Source organism: Lepidochelys olivacea, assembly GCF_965140295.1.
Source record: "Lepidochelys olivacea isolate rLepOli2 genome assembly, chromosome: 3".
NCBI lineage: Eukaryota > Metazoa > Chordata > Testudines > Cheloniidae > Lepidochelys > Lepidochelys olivacea.
This window is the reverse complement of record NC_140413.1, coordinates 114,846,840-114,865,370: the sequence shown is the minus strand read 5'-3', so window position 1 is coordinate 114,865,370 and position 18,531 is coordinate 114,846,840. Positions and strand designations below refer to the sequence as shown.

The following is an 18,531-nucleotide window of genomic DNA, read 5'->3' as shown; positions in this document are numbered from 1 at the left end:
GCCCTTCCCTTCCTATGCATCTTTCTAGCTCTTAGGCATTTGATTTTGGGGCATGAAAAACAAAGCTTAGATCTGGCCTAAACAAAGAATACAATGATGCTCAGATGAGCAGTGAACATTTTTTAAAAAGTGCATTGGCCTTTTAAGAAAACACACTTTGCATATTAAATACAGCCTCTGAATTCCTGGAGCAATCGCATAGATCTGATATTTCCTTCTCCATTACACAGAGGGCATGATTTTCAGAGGTGCTGAGCACCAGCAGCTCCCATTAATTCTGCTCAAAAAAAATCAGGCCGGCTGTGTCTTAATGTTATTTTTAAAGGAATCAAGCTTAGAAACCAATCAGGAAAAAAAAAAAAGGGCGAGGGGGGGGGGGGGGGAGAGAAACCACAGTGCTGATGTAATTGTTGAATTAGGATGTATCAGAACAAATATAAACTTCACACAGCCAACCTTTTTTTTTCCTCTTCAAAATCTTTTACAGAGGAAATGTCATCGGAAACATCAGAATTATGGGTGTGGCACATTCGCTAGCCAGTATTTGGTAGCTCTTTATATAATTAAAAGTAAAGCCACAAAGGGCCAATATCAGACCCAACCACTGAACTGAGCTTTTACAGAAAAGCAAGATCAATGCATCATATTTCAGCTCTCTCTTCCCACATTCACAAGACATTAATTCTTTTTTAGATCTTTAAACTTCATGTTTTCCCCCAGTCTCTCTGCTTTACAGCCTGTTCTAAGGCATATTCCTACACTCCAGGTTTTTCAATACAATGCTTGCCGATGTGCTTCATTGACAACCTGCATAATGTCCCTGTCATATTTCCCAAAGAACTCTAGAAATCCTTTTGCTTCTTTGAACACTGCTATTTCAGCGGGCAGTGAAGATGGGAATACCTGAGAGCCCTTGTTAGTATTTTAATCAGTTTTATTCCTTGTTCATCATCGGAACATATTAAACTCATCAAAATTTGAAAAGGTTAGATTTAAGTAGATTTAAGTTAGATTGAATTGGAATGGGTACTTTGAGTTGATGAACAATTTATGAAAATCAATAACTTTCCAGATCCAGAGCAAAAGCTCAATGTGCATTTTTGCATGTGTGTATATCATACTGAACACTAATAAAATGCTTTATTTTGTACAGTTTATAAATGTACATACACAACATTTGTGGTCAAATAAATCTCTTTGTAATTGACTTTTAGCAAATAACATAGCAACAAATGTATTCAATTTAGACCATAACATTTTTTAATTGTGTATTAAAATATGCATACTAAGCATCGCTATTTTAGTAAAATACTGACAAAGAATTTCTGCTAGTTCTTCTTGGGCCTCCATGAAATATTTTGATAATTAAAGTGATAGTTATTCTTCTGATCCAACAGAGCGTAAGGCCTCTCATTCTCATCAGATGCAAGTTATGGAAAGAATTTCATTTTAATTAAATACTATACAATCAAAAACACAGCAGACCCTCGTTTCCTCTTCAATATACTAGCTCTGCCAGGAAATGCTGCTTACCAAGAATTGGTTACGCTCTCAAATGCATTTGGATTGCTAAGGCAAAGCACAGAAATATGTTCTAAACCCTGGCATCAGTTAGTAACGAAAGATATTATTAAAATTAATGTTCTAACCCCACCATCTTAGGTAACTTTTTTTTTTCTTTTTAATTTGCAACTCTGATTTTCAGAACTCTGCATTACAAACAGGGTGTGCTATTAAAGTTATACATACATACACACCGCATTGGTTTCAGCTTTAGAAACTCCATCTGGAAGAAATAAAATCAGGTTATTTGCAAGTAACTGGGTTTCTCCAAGTATTTTGCCTCTTCAGTGCCCTTGGAGTTACCCACAAGGCTGTTCACTGAATACACACTTTCTTCCAAGACAATCTTCCAAAGGCTCCTTTTTTGTTGGAAGTCAGTCAGTCAGATTTGTGAGTTGGAGTGAAATCATTTCTATGCCCAGTTGCCATGTATAATAAACCTACTGGAGAATCTCCATCCTTATTAATCTAAAGGCCTCAGGAACACCAGAACCTTTTGGATAGTTGGGGGGAACAAGTTGTCTGTTCTGGTCATACAGATTCAGACGTTGTTGAGTCAGCTTTTCCTATTATCCAAAGGAGCTGAGGTCTCCCAAGATCTTCAGATAATCAGGATTCTACCACAGGATATAGAACCTCTAGGTCTATGACAACATAAGCCTGGAGGAAAACTACCAGTTTGTTCTTGAAATGGTATGACATTCGCACAGGAAATCTCAGGCAGAGCTAGGAACACAAGACCATTCCTTGGTAAGAAAATGCACTTCCTTTTCATTCTGTTTTTATCCGTTATATTTCTAAGACAGAGGAATATGCAGATAATTGCATAATAATATTAGTAAACATACATCTTTGCATTAGGCACATATTCAATATTCAATTCAATTAGGCTCATATTCATATGAGCAGATTCAATCACACTATCTATGCTTGAAATCTTTCTTGGTGTATCTCCCTGAGCTCAACTCTCATCACTCAGAATACATATGATCACCCTGGTCCTATCTGCACAGGAAGACAGCTTAGTTTAACAATGGTGGCTAAACTCTGTTGTGACTCAACCAGGTTACATCACATTTTGGTCACGCCAATACTCATTGATACATCATCATATGGTTTTTAACCCGGCTAAAATGTAGTTTGGTCCCATTCACACTGTCCAACCAAATTTAACACAAAAAAGGTTGCAGTGTTGCCAACTCCTGTGATACTGGTATTTCTTAAAACTTCTGGTGCCATGTCAAAACTTAAGCAAAAAAAGAGCTAAGATCTCATCTGAAGATTCTAGCTCTTTTCTTACACTAAGCTACTAGCTACACTCACGGATCTGGAGAAAAAAAACTTAAAAGACATTACTTCAATGCTCCCTAAAGGCTCAAGACCCAGAAGACATATAAAACAAAACCCCATTTGAGTTCTTTTTGTTTTAGATTTTTAAACCTGCCGCATGATTTGGGGTGGGGTGGTAGGAGGATGGGAGGTCCTACTTGGATATTTGAACGTTTAGGGTTGGCCAACAGTGTGTGTTGTTGCAATTAATTATTGTCCTAGAGTGGGCAGGGCCTAACAAATACTGTCCTAACACATTAGCCCTTTAGATGTTACATTAGCTATGTCTACACTACCATTAATATACCATTTATATAATGTATGTCATGCAGGGGTGTGAATAAGCCACTCACGAATGACGTAAGTTACACCAACCTAGAGTGCCGGTGTGGAAAGTGCCGTGTTAGCAGGAAAGCTTCTCCTGCTGAAATAGCTGCTACCGCTCATTGGGGGTGAATTAATTAAGTCGATGGAAGAGCCCTCCCCCTGTCGGTTCACACTGGCCACACTAGAGAGCTTCCAGCGGCACAGCTGCATAAGTGCAGCTGTGTCACTATACGCTCTCTAGTGTATCCATAGCAATTATCTTTAGGTAGCTACATGCCTGCCATTGCTGTAGTTCCCTACCTCTTCACCATCTTTAAAGTATTTACCCCATGAGGCTGGAAAGTACCTCTATTTCTAGATAGTATCTCTGCCCCATCCAGAGTCAGCTTAAAAAAAAAAAAAAAAAAAAAAAAAGATATTTAGGCACCTAAAAATGCAGTTGGCACCTAGTGGGATTTTCAAAAATGCTTAGGTGCCTAACTCCCATTGTAAACAGGAACTAGACACACAGACATTTCTGGAAATCCCAATAGGCACCTAGCTGCATCTTTCAGTACCTAAATACCTTTAAAAAAAACTGACCCTAAATAACTTACCCTAGGTCACATACTATGCCTGTGGTGAAGCAAGAAATTGAAGCTGATCTCCTGAGTTCCAGGCTATCACCTTAGCTTAATGCTTCCTCTCTATGACTCAAGATATTTTTGTCACCTATGGAGACAAGTCTAAAGGGAATCAGGATCTATCCAAAATGGATAGTCCACACATCTGTTCTTGATATAAGCAGCTGTGTGTTAAAAAAGGCCTCAAAGCCACTAGAGCCACATTAGGATTCAAAAACTTGTTTTAACTGGTAACCACATCTAAGCTGGATATTTTAAGGGAGCCACTCAAAGTAAGGTGCACATCAATACCAACACACTCTGGTTTGTTGTCAGAAGCCAGATCAGGTGTCTATTTTGGTAGAATGGTGCTGCAGCCTATTCTAACAAATTTTGCTTAACTGATCTCAAACCCCGAAGAATGTAGAATTGTGGACTTCATGGAGAAAATAGATTCTCCAATAGCAGTTCTTCAAGTATATCCATATTCAGCAACTCCTCCATCTTTGCTCATTTCCAGATTCCATGCAGTTATACAATCAGGAACAGAACGAGTATAAAGAAAAGGAGTACTTGTAGCACCTTAGAGACTAACAAATGTGTTAGTCTCTAAGGTGCCACAAGCACGCCTTTTCTTTTTGCAGATACAGACTAACATGGCTGCTACTCTAGAACCAGTATAGCAAACGTACCTCCTTTTATTAATGAGGTCTCAGTAAGCCACTGGTTGAAGTTTACCTGCTTTTCAGGATTTCATGATCCAGTGATATCATCACTCCTTAAGTATTTGTGTTTTTTGTTTCATACTTCTATCCCACCATGATCTAATGCCAAGATACCAGAGAGTAGGTAGATGCCTTGGAAACAAAATATCAAGGGTTCTGACTCTGAACTTTCAAGTAACTATTAAAGTTAAGACTCTAGATAAAAAACAGATTTTTAAAAAAAAATCACTGGAAGGTATGTTTATATACTTGGAGTGGAAACTGTGCACATTCAGCTGCAATTGATTTCCTGTATGGCAAAATACTGCAGGCATTTAGCTGGCTGGCAATATTACAGAGGCCTCCTACCATTACCAGTTCTTGAGACCAGAAAGCTCGGCCTGATGCTTATTCCTATGCCAGAATAAATAGAATCCCTGCTGAGTTTCCAAACTACTTTGGTTTAGGGGGAACCAAACCATAAACAGGCAAAGTTCTACATCTTAAAAAAAAAAAAAATGACCCTACCCGAATGAATTGTATTATTCAGTATTGCTTTATATGCACTCTTACCAAAGAGATATGATGCCCATCAAAACAGATTCTCTGTTTAAGCAAAAAAAAAAAAAAAACCACAAACACAAAAATAGCCACCAAACTACACCAACTTAGATACATTAGTTAGGAGGAACTAATAAAAAAATATTCACCACGTAATTACTAAACTTACAGGGTAACAATGCTGAAAACTGTAATAGACCTTCAGAACAGAGATAACTGTTCATGTCACTCAAGAAAGCAGTCTTGTTTCCATATTTTTCTCAGTAAAAAATTACCTGAAGAGAAAAAAAATATATTCTTTTAATGTACTCCTGAAGACTTTGAGTCAGCTTTCTACTCTACTTAAATATGTCGAATAACTGCCAGTAAAGTTTCTCAGAATTTGGAAACAATTATGTAAAACTTCACAAGGTTTACTCTTTGATTATATTCTAATTGCACACGTGTCCAGGTACCTGGTTGCATTATGGCTGTAATTAAAGTAAAATCAAGATGAGAAATGGCCTGTATACTTTCTCTCCTATTTTTCCATTTAGTTCATATGTTTCTCTTGTTCTAAAGACTTCCAGTAAACAAGGGACTCTCTTTAAATTCTAGAGGAATGAGATTATTCAGGCATCCTAGCAATAGCTAGGTTGTCAACAGGTATAAAGTTCTTCTCATACACTAACATAAAAGCCATTCTTTCTTCACTGTTGTGCAGAAAATTTAGGAGGCAGGTTGTCTCCTTAAACCAGTTAGCTATCTAGTACATAAGGATTTGATACTGTGATTTATAAAATAGTTATTCTGGAAATTCACTACAACTAATAAAAACACTGCAAACTAAACTTACTCTTAGAAAACATACCGCATTTAGAAGACATTAACAACAGATATCTCTAGAATGTGTGAGTATCCCATAGATCTAACTAGGAGTATTTCAGACCTAAAGAGAAGCCTTATACAGGACCAAGTTAAACAAAACCCACTAAAGAAAGCAAAATGTAGACACTTTATATATAAAGTTAACTAAACCTTATCCAGTAATGACAACGTTCTTCTATGTAAAACACTTTGGCAGCTTGGAGCACTTCACAGAAAACAACCACACACAAATTTGAAAACTGCATCATTCTCAAAAACATGTCAGGACAAAGTTTTCTTTCCAGAACATATTCTGGATGGAAGTCAGCCAAAATGATTTCCAGTATTAAGACGACAGGTGCTATATACTATTCTCACACTAGTCTTTGAAATCATCCTCATTTCCAAATTTGCCTATGGCAGCATTCTGAAGTTGCACTTAACTCATCATTGGAGCACACAAATGGGCCAGAATTATGGCGCTGAGTGAAATATTGGATGTTCTCAAAAGATTTTCCCAAAGCATAGAAGTTGTCTCAACACAATAAATATATTTTAAAAGCAGAGATTTCTCTCTACTCTGCTGTGGTGAACAAAAGAGGAACCCAAACCGAGACCACCTGTCTCACTTTTGACCCAATACAAATGGTATTCCACAGTCTTACAAATAATTTATTCAGATTTCAAAACACTCCTACAAATGGAATGCCAGTCCATCAAATCAGTCTGTTAACCCATACTCCCATATGATCCCCAACTAAGTCTCATATCCAGACAACACAGAGCACGTTTGGTTCATTTGCGCACTCCACAAAAAACCTTGAGGGTAAGAATCTAATGCAGTGGGTTTTTTAAAATAATTTAATAAAATACTAATAGTTTTCCTAAGACAATATGTGCACCTTGATATTTTAAATACCCCAATGTTACTTACATAAGTGTGAACGGACATTAGCCAGAGAGCAACAATGCAGGCTCATTAATTTGCATTGAGCTCTAAAGTAAAAATTCACATGTAGTGACTGTTAATAGCACATTTTAAAAATGCATTAGAGTTTAGGCTACCTTATACAAATCAATAAGGTAATAAAGAGATGCTGACAAGCCTGACAGAGTCAAATACTGGAGTACCATTAAAAACAGAAGTCATCTTTTTTCTGGACTATCAATCCCAAACATACAGTCACCTCACGCTCTTGAGTGACACAAATAAGTGCCAAAAAGGGCTGTGCTCTGGTTACTTAGCCCTGACGGCCAACACCAAGAAGTCTTCAGCAGCTGCCAGTTGTGATGGGGTCAAGCTGCTGGCAATCTGCATAAGACCTTGTAACTGATTAATGAAATTAGCCACCAGCAGATTTTTCTGAAGATTTCTAGGGTATGTCTACACAGCAACTAGACGCCTATGCCAGCTGACTCAGGCTCACAGGGCTTGGGCTGTGGGGCTGTTTCATTGCTGTGTAGACTTTCAGGTTAAGGCTGGAGCCGGGACTCTAGGACTGTGAGGTGGGATGGCACAGCCCAGAAGTCTACATTGCAATGAAGCTGCCCCAGAGCCTGAGCCTGGGAAGCTCAAATCAGCAGAAGAAACACTGTTTCAATATCTTTGTTACTGTTCAAGTGATATATTTAATTAACTTTTTCAATGGTGTTGTTCCCAGGATATGAGAGAGATAAAGTGAGATAATCTCTCTCATTGAACCAACTTCTGTTGGTGAAAGAGACAAGCTTTCAAGCTACACAGCTCTGTGTAACTCAAAACCCAAGTCCTGGCGTCACGTCATTATTACATGGGAATCTAAGGTTTCTTTTTTAAAAAAATCCTATTAATTATAATTGCAGAAAAAAGCTGGAAAATATACCATCCCCAGGGCTCAAAAAACAAAAAAAAAAAAAAAGGGGGGGGGGGAGAGTAAAAAAATCTCACAATTTTTAAGCTATGCGCCTGACCTGTGATTTTTTTTTGTTTTTAATGTTTTCAGTCGGCAATACTGTTACAGCTACACAAAGGAGCTCGGCTAGTTTCTCTGGCCCCCCCAGAACAAAAGAATCTGTTAAAAAAAAGTTTTAAGTCTAGTTCTTCTCTGAAGAACATCTTTGTAAGAAAATAAGTTAAATGGTATTATAGGGATCCTTGTTGGTCTTCTCTCAGTGATTTCTATGTCAGATGTTCTCACTCTGCAAGTAAAACAGTATCTTTTCCAACTGGCCTGAAAATTCAGTCCACGTTCATCACCACCATAGGTTCTCCATGCCAAACTAAGAATTCAGTGACACTCCTACAGTCCTATTTTCTTCAAATTTGGTACAGGGCTGGAGTGACTCCCACTCACCGTCTCTTAAAATTGCAGAACATATGGTGGGAATAAAAAGTTGTAAAATGTTATTTTTGTTATTAACATGAGCAGGTACGAAGACTCTGAAGAATCAGGGAGTAGATCTCTTGCATAACAGAGTGCCATATTCTACCATTACTTTTTAGAGTAATACCACACTTCAGATGTGTCTCATGTTTACAGTACACTAATGGTTGCTGCTATTTTACATATTTATAATGTATTTTTATTAATGCATTTCCAAGAAGCCTAGGGCAATTTAATTTCTACTGTATTCAGATAAGATGTATTTCTCTAATACTCACCTAGAAAATTATTCTTTTGTAGGTTCCTGTTTATATTTTGCTTTGTATACAGAGGACAGATTCCTTTAAACTAACTTAGAATTTTAAATGTTGATTTATAGATTAAATCTGAGAAACACTTTCCTAGGAGGAATTCTGCAAATGTTTCCTTTATCTTATCAAATGCTTTGATTTGAGTCTTTAAAAAAAGAAAACATGAATTCCATATTTCAGGCTATTTTTTAAAAGTTGTGTTCATGAGTTGGGGTTTATTACACATTTTATAATACCCATTCTGAATGTTTTGTTTGTTTTTTAAAAACACAAAATCCAGTGTTGCACACTTAAAGTCTTAGAGATCAGACGTCTATCAATATACAAACTAATTTCAATTTGTCGTTTTTGGAGTGCTGTGTTTAATCTATTACAGTATTCTTTTAAAACACTAATAAGAGTTATATTTGTGTCCCGCTCCCCCAGTTTATTATATCTTTAGTTAGACTTCAACAGTTTTCCTAACCATAGGCTGCAGATGAAGCTACTATATAGATAGAGATTTCAGAGTAACAGCCGTGTTAGTCTGTATTCGCAAAAAGAAAAGGAGTACTTGTGGCACCTTAGAGACTAACCAATTTATTTGAGCATAAGCTTTCGTGAGCTACAGCTCACTTCATCGGATGCATACTGTGGAAACTGCAGAAGACATTATATACACAGAGACCATGAAACAATACCTCCTCCCACCCCACTCTCCTGCTGGTAATAGCTCATCCAAACTGACCACTCTCCTTACAATGTATATGAAAATCAAGGTGGGCCATTTCCAGCATAAATCCAAGTTTAACCAGAACGTCTGGGGGGGGTGGGGGGGGAAAAAGGGGAAATAGGCTACCTTGCATAATGACTTAGCCACTCCCAGTCTCTATTTAAGCCTATATATATAAATAGATAGATAGAGGCTGTGTCTACACTGATGCAGACCCACCAGTAATGCTGATGATGGGTGAGTTACTATAGGCAGGGTACCAGCATTGTTACCACTGTCTCATCTGAGTCCATTCAGAACATTAGTCATAGATTATGATAGTATATGAAGACCTCAATCAGGATCAGAGCCCTGTTGTGCTGAGTACTGTACAAATACAGAAAAGACAATATCCTTGCACTGGAGTGTTTACAGTCTAAAGCCCAAAAATCAGGAAAACATGCTTATATTATATCCAGTTTATTTCAATAGGGCTTAAACACCCTTCCTGAATAGGTATCTTCCACCCAGCAGTGCCCTAACACTGGGATACAGAGTCACTCTCTCTCTCTCTCCCTCAATGACTAAGCAAGTATTTATCCACCGTGGAACAGCCAGAGAGAGAGAGAGAGAGAGAGAGAGACAGAATGGTGGGAGACCCCATGTCCACTCCCCCCTGCTCCAATCACTCTTTGATTATTTATCCACCAAGGAACAGCTGCAGTAGGATAGACTAAGGGATCCTGACATCAGAACATCCCACAGCCTAGTAGTTAGAGCATTCTCCTGAGAGGTGGGAGATCCACGTTCACATCCTTTCTCCCCCTGTGACCAGCAAGTACCCTAACCACTGGACTAAAAGTTATAAGGTGGACACTAACACCACCTCCCCCTCCTCTTTGGATTTGTGTGGAGCAAAGGAGATGCCTAACTCATTCCTGCAAGAAACATCTTAGAAGCCTGACTCCAGGTGATGGGCTCTTGTTCACAGACTGCTAAACTGAGATAGGCGCCTAAATCAGGGGTTCTCACAACAAAATTTTTGGTGGCTGCACTTGCTGGTGGCCACACTGACAATTTTTCCTAAAATATTTAATTAACTTTAGGAAAAACAAATAAATATGCACATATATGCGTCCAAGTCATTGTAATTTATTCATTGCAGACTCAATAATAAAAATAATGTACAGTTGTCTCCATTATTTACTGGACCTTAACAGAATAGAAATACAAATAAGGTGCTTTTCATGTTTTGCTTTTTTGGTTGATTTTTTTTTTTTTTTTAGACTTGCTAGTTAGTAAGTTTGCTACTGCGAAAATGATATTTGTTAATATCAGTTTTCACAGCATACTTACTCAGCCCCAGCAAGCTGGGCGACAAATTGGATGGGGAGGCAGGTAAGGAGATGGGGGGGACCAGGGGTGATGTGGGGGCTGGAAGGGTCAGCAGTGACATGTGGGGGGGGTGAGCCTGTGACTGGACATCCAGGGCCAGAGCCCAAAGCCCTATGGCTGGGGGCCAAAGCCTGCCACCCACCACCCCAGGGCTGACACCCAAGCACCACCGCCCCTGGGAAGGTGGGGAATTCACACCGGTCACCTGCTCTTACAGTGTTTGTGGCTCCAGGAGGCGGCATGGACCAGCATTTGCTGGAAGTCCTGAGGGAGGGGCTGCCACTTTGCCCCACCCCCAGTCACCACCCAGGTTGGCTGTGGCCACAAGAAAAGCCCCCTGGTGGCCGCATTTGAGAAACGCTGGCCTAAGTCTAGGCTCCTGGAAGGCATCTACCTCTGTGAGAGGGGCAGGGCTTAAGACACATGCCTCTCATCAGCATCTCCCATTGGCTAGCTTATCTAGCTCTCTGCCTAGCATGCTGGCTTTTGTGCATCACATTTCTAGATACTTATCTTTCCCCATTCACCATATAGGGATCCTAGGTGCCTAATTCAGCTTTGTGAATTGCAGCATTGTTCCTGTGATTTTCTAGGTGCTGTGATGCGCAGCACTGCAACACATAAGGCCTTGTCTACACTCGAAACACTAAGCTGCAGCTGCGCCACTATACCACTTCAATGTAAAACACTACCTATACCAACGGGAGGGGTCCTCCCATCAATGTAGGTAATCCACCTCCCCAAGAGGCGGTAGCTAGGCTGATGGAAGAATTCTTTCCTCGCCCCCATGGATTTTTCGCATCCCCAAGCAATGTAGATGGGTCCACCTAACGTTTTAGTGTAGACCAGGCCTAAATCCTTTCACAGATCCCACCCTTACATACTGTTCAAGGAAAGTAAAAAGCTGAAGATGACTCACAGCAAGTGAGGTTACTTCTTTGTGATTTCTATAAATAAAGTTTAATGGAAGCAGAGGTCCTCCACTGAAAAGATCTCAAAAGCCATGTATTAAATCATCTTCCACCTGGGCTTCACTTCAAAGGTGCACGTAAATATGCAAGTTAAATAAATCCTCTCCCTCTGTTCCACAAAGCACTAACAATCTGGACAGAGATTAACCCTTTAGAAGCTACATTTCTAAACTTCTCTCTCTAGATGTGATTCTAACAATTAAAAAGCATTCTAGTTAAGAAATCTTGTTGCACCATCTATTAAAATAAGGACAATTTGTGAAAAGCTTTCAAAGAGTTGCACAGGATTTTCAAAAGGAGAAATATTTGACCTCAAACTTAAGCCAGTTTGAAAGGTATACTCTGTGCCATAATTTTAACAGAGCTTTCCCTCTTTAAAAAGACCAAAGAATTATGGTAAATTAAATACCAGTAAGAACAAACACTAGTATCAGTAAGAACAAACACTAGTATATTAATGACAGAGAAATTATAACAACGAGGAGTACTTGTGGCACCTTAGAGACTAACAAATTTAGTTATAGAAGTTCTAAACATTATAACATATATAAATCCACCAACAGCCCACTCTACACTGTTCAAACATTTAGAAATATCCAATAATATGCTAACACCATGGTAATATGACAAACATTTAATATTGAAACTACTGAAACATTCTCAGAGCATTGTGCATAGTTTCCAGGTTGTCAACTTTGTCAGGGAGAGGAGAGCTAAAGTTAAAGAACTGAATATTTGGATGTATAAGGGAACCATTTAATGCCCTCTAGGGGCAAGAACTTCTGCTTCCCCCCTCTACTATTCTAAAAGAAGCATCTGTGAAGTTAATGAGATTTAACTTTATTTATTCATATTTTGTGTATACTGTCAGCCAAAGCATCCATGTGCATCTTTAGAAGTTCTCAGAATTAAGACAACTGCATGCCAAAAAAATCAGAAGCTTAAGACAGTTACATATGTACCTTTCTAACCACAATAAGTTATACATCCAGTGGTTGCTACAGCCAAATTTAGCTTTGTACACGCTAACAGGATTCCTTTATAAATTTAGCTAGAGACCTGAGCAATAAACACTTGTGGAAATCTAAACCACAAGTGTTAGGCAGTTCCTTCCAAGAAGGAAACAGAGAGGCAAAGAAGACTACTACTAATATAGAGTTAGTATTAATTATTATTTTTAAATCACCCATTCATTGTGATTTATGTAGGCAGTTTCATGTCATTATTTGCTCACACTTTTGATACAAACAACATTAGGATTGGAAGGGCAAGAAATAAGTTAAATCACAACTGTATCAGTACCCCAATTACCAGTTAAGAGGAAAAAAAGATACCAAGAGCCAGCCCAATGTTTAAATTGTGTTTTGTTCGAGGCCCCTTGTGCCTCATGCTGGGAGTGCTGTGGGCTTGCAAAGAAAAGGGGAAATGAAGTGAATCTTATTCAACAATGACCCTTTGGCTGATTTAAGGATTGGAGTTGATGGGTTCTGGAGGGCTCCCATTCTGTCCATCCAGAAGGACAACAGTTGTGACATAAGGCCTTCACAGTCAGGAAAAGAAACCAAGGACAGGGAACAGGGAAATTGTCAGGGCTCCAAAAGGGAAACAGGAAGACTACCACCTCACCCAAAAGAGAAAATATATATGAATATGATTGGTCACATTTTTAAATGCTTTAGGGAACAGACACCAGAACCAAATTTACACTAGCTACATTTATTTTAAAAGAGTCAGGTTTAATAAAAATACATTATAATTTGTAGAGTTTAATTCCAAATAATTAACACCATCTGTTTTGGCTTTAACAACATGTGGTCCAAAACAGAGGCATTATATACAACCTGTATTAAATTTTCAGAGATTTGATAATGTAGTATGTTAAACATTAATGAAAACTACTTCTGGTGCTGTGTGTACAAAATATCTCCCTTGCTCAGATTTTAAGATCACACTGAATTGTAGCCAAACACAAAAGTACTTTTGTGGACAAAAACAGCTGAATATTGCTTGTACCCTTCATAAATATATTACAACAGGATGCTTTACTACCTGATGTGATATGCCTGCAGTGCATTATTTACACTACCAATTTTTGCAGTGCTGGAGTAGAAAGAGAGGGGCCACATAAAGAAGGAGGGTAGTCCCAACAACTTCTAAATGGATGGATTTTCCTCATTCAAAGCACACATAACTGAAGGAATGGGCTGGAGTCTAAACCCCCCAGTTTCAGAAAGGTTATAGGTACAATGGCTCTTCCACTGGCTTACACTTCTCAGTGACTACCCAGGCAGGAGAGATCTTCTTAGGAAGGTGAGTACTAAAGCAATAGTCCGGTGCCTCAGACGCCAGAGTTTAACGAAGTTGAAACACGCCAGGTGTTTCCCTCCAGCCCCAGCCACGCTTGCTGCCTTCCCCCGTGTTATAACCTAAAGGCTCGTGCTCACCAGCAAAACACGCAGCCGTGCAAGGGAACCGCGTCCCCCTTTCCACACGAGCGACACAGGGCTGCGGGCCACACCGGCCCCGCATTAGAGGCGTGCCGGGACACAAGAGGATTTGAGACTATCCGTGACGCGACCCCCCTCCCCCCGCCAGGCCAGCCAACGCGTGGCTGCCCCGCCTCTCTCTTCAGGTAGCAAACGCGCGGCGAATCCCCCGGGAACCTGAACCCCGTTTTTCCGCCCGGCTCGCGCAGGGGCGGGGAGCGGCGCGGCCTCACCTTTCTCTCCGCCCCAGCGCTGCGCTTCTGAAGCGGCGCCCGTTTCGGTCCCTGCCCGCAGCGACCAGCAGGGCAAATGGCCCCGCGGGCAGGCGGCGGCTTAGCCCTGCCGTACCCCGGCGGGTGCGGAGCGGCTCCCACACAAGCCCCTTCCCGCTCCAGCGGACTCAGGCCGCCCTTCTTCCCGGCCGCCTCTCCCCACAGCCTAGCCCCGCCGCTGCCTGCTCCGACAATAGTTCTTCCCCCCCAGCAGCCGCCGCCGCCGCCGCCGCCTCTGGGACGGGGTGGGGGGGACCCAGCCGGCTCCCGGCAGCCCTCTTCTCCCCTGCGCCCCCTGGGGGAGGAGACCCATTCGCACCGCCCCGGAGGGGAGAGCGCGGGGCTCCCCGGGGAGAGCGGGAGAAGCTGCAGCCCCGGGAACGGGCAGGAGAAGGCGCTACCTGAGGGTTTGCATCAGCGGAGGAGGAAACCTGCTCCGCAGGACAAAGCGCTCGCTCTCCCCGGGATGCCGGCGGCGGCTCCTGACAGGCGTCCCCCAGCCAGCCCCGCACACCCCCTGAGTGTTTAAATCCGGGGGGGGGGCGGTGAGCGCTGGTCTCCTGCAGTCGCGTCGAGGCTCGCCGGCGCTAGGTGCCCATTCCGCAGCGCCAAGTCCTCTGGCGGCTCCTGCCGCTCCGCTCAGGCTCTAGGGCAGCAGCTTAAAGTCTCCAAACTTCCTGCTCCTCCCGTGCGGCCGGGGCGGCTTGGAAAACTCCCCCTTCCCCTCCTCCAGTCGCAGCTCTGCCTGCAGGCTCAGCCCCTCCCGAGGGAGGCCCGGCTCGGCTCGGCCTCGGGCTGCAGCTGACTTCCCCCCACGGGTGGGAGAAGGGGGGGGATGGAGAGATTAACCACTTGGACTTGGCTCTGGAGTGAAGCCAAAGAGAACAGTCAAATTACAGCCCGCTGGAAAAAACCTCAGCTACTGTTTTCACACACACAAGAGCAAGCACTCCACTACTTTCCGGGGGCTTCCTTCCTGGCCTGGGCTAAACTTACAGCCTTTCCCTTGTTGTTTTTGTTTGTTTTGGGTTTTTTTGGCTTTTTGTTTTTATTAAACGCCCCCCATGGGGGGAGTGACTACCTTCTTACACTTTAAATCACGCTACTAGTGTCTACATCCCAAGAGGAAACTCACATACTGGAGAGTGGAGACACACCCCTTGATGTTGCAAGGTGATAGACCAGACCGTGTCCCTTTAAAACATTATAAGACGGTGATTAATGAAGTAATTGCCTCTCTTGTGATTTAAAGTTGGGCCATTAACAAGGGAAAGAGACAATGTCAACTTGAAATCTAGTCAATTAAAAAAAAAGTTCAAAGTGGCTTTGCATACTACACCGGCCCCCTGAGTCTCCTTGGCAGTTTTGTGGCTTTACAATCACATCTTCCTGATTTTAAACATGTTTTTTTGTTTTGTGTTGCTTTAGGAAAGATCCAATCAAACAGAGGAAACTGCCAACAAAAGTGTAACCTAAAGCCCCAATCCTGCATCAGGATGAGACTCTGTGGCCAAGCAGCCTCACTGAAGGCCAGGGATCAAGCTCTCAGGCCCCGATCCTACATCGGGATATTCTAACTGACCACACAGAGAAAAATTAAAACTGACTATGCACCATTGCAGTCAAATGCACAAAGTTGTTAAACTGAAATAAATAGAGATATTTCTTTTCTTCTAATCGTTTTCCATTTATACCATCTTTGCTATTATAAACATAGCAGGTAAATAATTTTCAGGCTGAAGGGTGATATACTTTCCACCTGTGCTATTTGTTCACTCTTTGTATCTCTCTCAGCTTGGATAATTAGTCAGTTTCACTTCTTATGTGGCCTACTTGAATGCTAGCCTGGTTCACTTTTTGTAACCCTTAGCTAGTCAATTTTGCTATCTGATTTCTCAGCCTTGACACCATCAAGGGGTCAAAAACCCAAGTGACTTAAAATTCATGAGATTTTTAAAAATAATAATAAACTTTGTCTTATTTCTATTTGCTTCTGGTTTTTCAGCTTTTAAGATTCATATTTTCAAACACTGAAGTAAGTTACAGTGACCTAAGTGCTAGTGTGGACAGCGCTATGTTGGTGGGAGAGCTTCTCCTACCAACATAGCTATTACCACTAATGGGGGGCTAGAGTAATTAAATCAACAGGAGTCTCAGTTACTTAGAGCGTGTGCACTAGCCGCGCTACAGCGGTGCAGCTGAAAGCTCTGTAGTGTAGCCATAGCCTTAGGGCATGGCTATACTTGCAGATGTAGAGTGCTTTGCGTTAAACCCGCAATAGGGAAAGTGCTGCAGTCTGTCCACACTGACAGAAACAAGTGCACTGGCGCGGCCACATTTACAGCACTTGCAACAGCACTGGGAGCGGTGCATGATGGGCAGCTATCCCACAGAGCATCCCTTCCCATTCTGGTGATGTGGCTTGTAGGAAGGGGGCAGGAGATGGGGGTCATTCTGGGTCCTGTCCCAATGCCCCGTGATGCATTGGTTTGCATCCCAGCAATTCCTGTGCTTCCGTCCACATTTGGCGCCATCTTTCAATGTTTTTTGTACTGCGCGCTCTGTCTTCCCTTTCGGTCTGCGGGAACGGAGCCCAAAATGCTGAGGAGTATGCTGACGAGTCTCATCAGCACGTCACGTTTGGCAGTCAAGTTATTCTTTATGATCCAAAGTAACAGTGAGGGCTCCGATGATGATATTGACTAGAGTAACGCATATCACACGAGTTTGCTTGTGGCATTCATAGACATGCTCACCACCGTGGAACACCGCTTTTGGGCTTGGGAAACAAGCACTGAGTGGTGGGATCACACCGTCATGCAAGTCTGGGATGACGAGCAGTGGCTGCAGAACTTTCAGATGAGAAAAGCCACTTTCATGGGACTGTGTGAGGAGCTCGCCCCCATCCTGTGGCGCAAAGACAAAAGATTGAGAGCTGCCCTGATGGTGGAGAAGTGGGTGGCTATTGCAATCTGGAAGCTGGTAACTCCAGACAGCTACCGATCGGTTGCTAACCAGTTTGGAGTGGGGAAGTCGACCTTTGGAATCGTGTTGATGCAAGTTTGCAGGGCCATTAATCGCATCCTGCTCAGAAGAACCAAGACTCTGGGTAGGGTGCATGACGTGGCTGGCTTTGCACAAACGGGTTTCCCTAACTGCGGAGGGACAATAGATGGCACACATATTCCAATTCTGGCACCAGCCCACCTAGCTTCTGAGTACATTAATCAGAAGGGGTATTTCTCTATGGTTCTCCAGGCGCTTGTGGATCACCGTGGGCGTTTCATTGACACTAAAGCAGGCTGGCCCGGAAAGGTGCATGACTCACACATCTCTCGGAACACTGGCCTGTTCAGGAAACTGCAAGCCAGGACTTTTTTCCCAGACCAGAAGATCACCGTAGGGGAAGTCAAAATGCCCATTGTGATCCTTGGAGACCCCGCTTACCCTTTAATGCCGTGGCTCATGAAACCTTATACAGGGAGCCTTGACAGCAGCAAGGAGCAGTTCAACAACAGGCTGAGCCGGTGCAGAATGACTGTGGAGTGTGCTTTTGGCCGTTTAAAGGGCTGCTGGCACTCTCTGTACGGGAAGCTGGACCTGGCCGATGACAGCATCTCCGCGGTTATATCCGCGTGCTGTACCCTCCATAACATTTGTGAAGGGAAGGGTGAACGATTCACTCAGGCATGGAACTCGGAGGCTCAACAGCTGGAGGCTGAATTTGAACAGCCAGAGAGCAGAGCTATTAGAGGGGTCCAGCGTGGGGCTACAAGGAATAGGGAAGCCTTGAGGGAGCAATTTGAGGCTGAAAGCCACCAGGAATGTCTGGTGCCCTGCATGGGAATGAAGTGCCATGGTTCCAATGTTAGTAGGAATCTGTGTTTGCTACACTGACTTGCAGTGCCTGTTCTTTCCTGGGCTAAGGTATCTTTTACTTTATGCAATAATAAAGAATGTTTTCAAAGCCAAAAAATCCATTTATTGAAAAGAAAATTCATTTACTGAAAAGAAACACAGCTGCTTGGTAAGCAGAAAGGACAAGGAGTGGGGTGGGGAACGGTACAATCACAGATTTGCGTATGTCCTGTTATCATACTCAGCCTTCCT

General features: G+C 42.2%; 1 protein-coding gene across 2 annotated transcripts in view; it reads right to left on the bottom strand.

Moving 5' to 3' along the window:
• PLEKHG1 (pleckstrin homology and RhoGEF domain containing G1) overlaps window positions 1–15,127 on the bottom strand; it is a 216,936-nt gene extending 201,809 nt beyond the window's left edge. For both annotated transcript variants that reach the window (XM_084625153.1, XM_084625154.1), the window contains exon 1: window positions 14,823–15,127. The gene's annotated coding sequence lies outside the window, so the exon portion shown is untranslated. The remainder of the gene's footprint in view (window positions 1–14,822) is intronic.
• Between the last annotated feature and the right edge of the window lie 3,404 nt (window positions 15,128–18,531).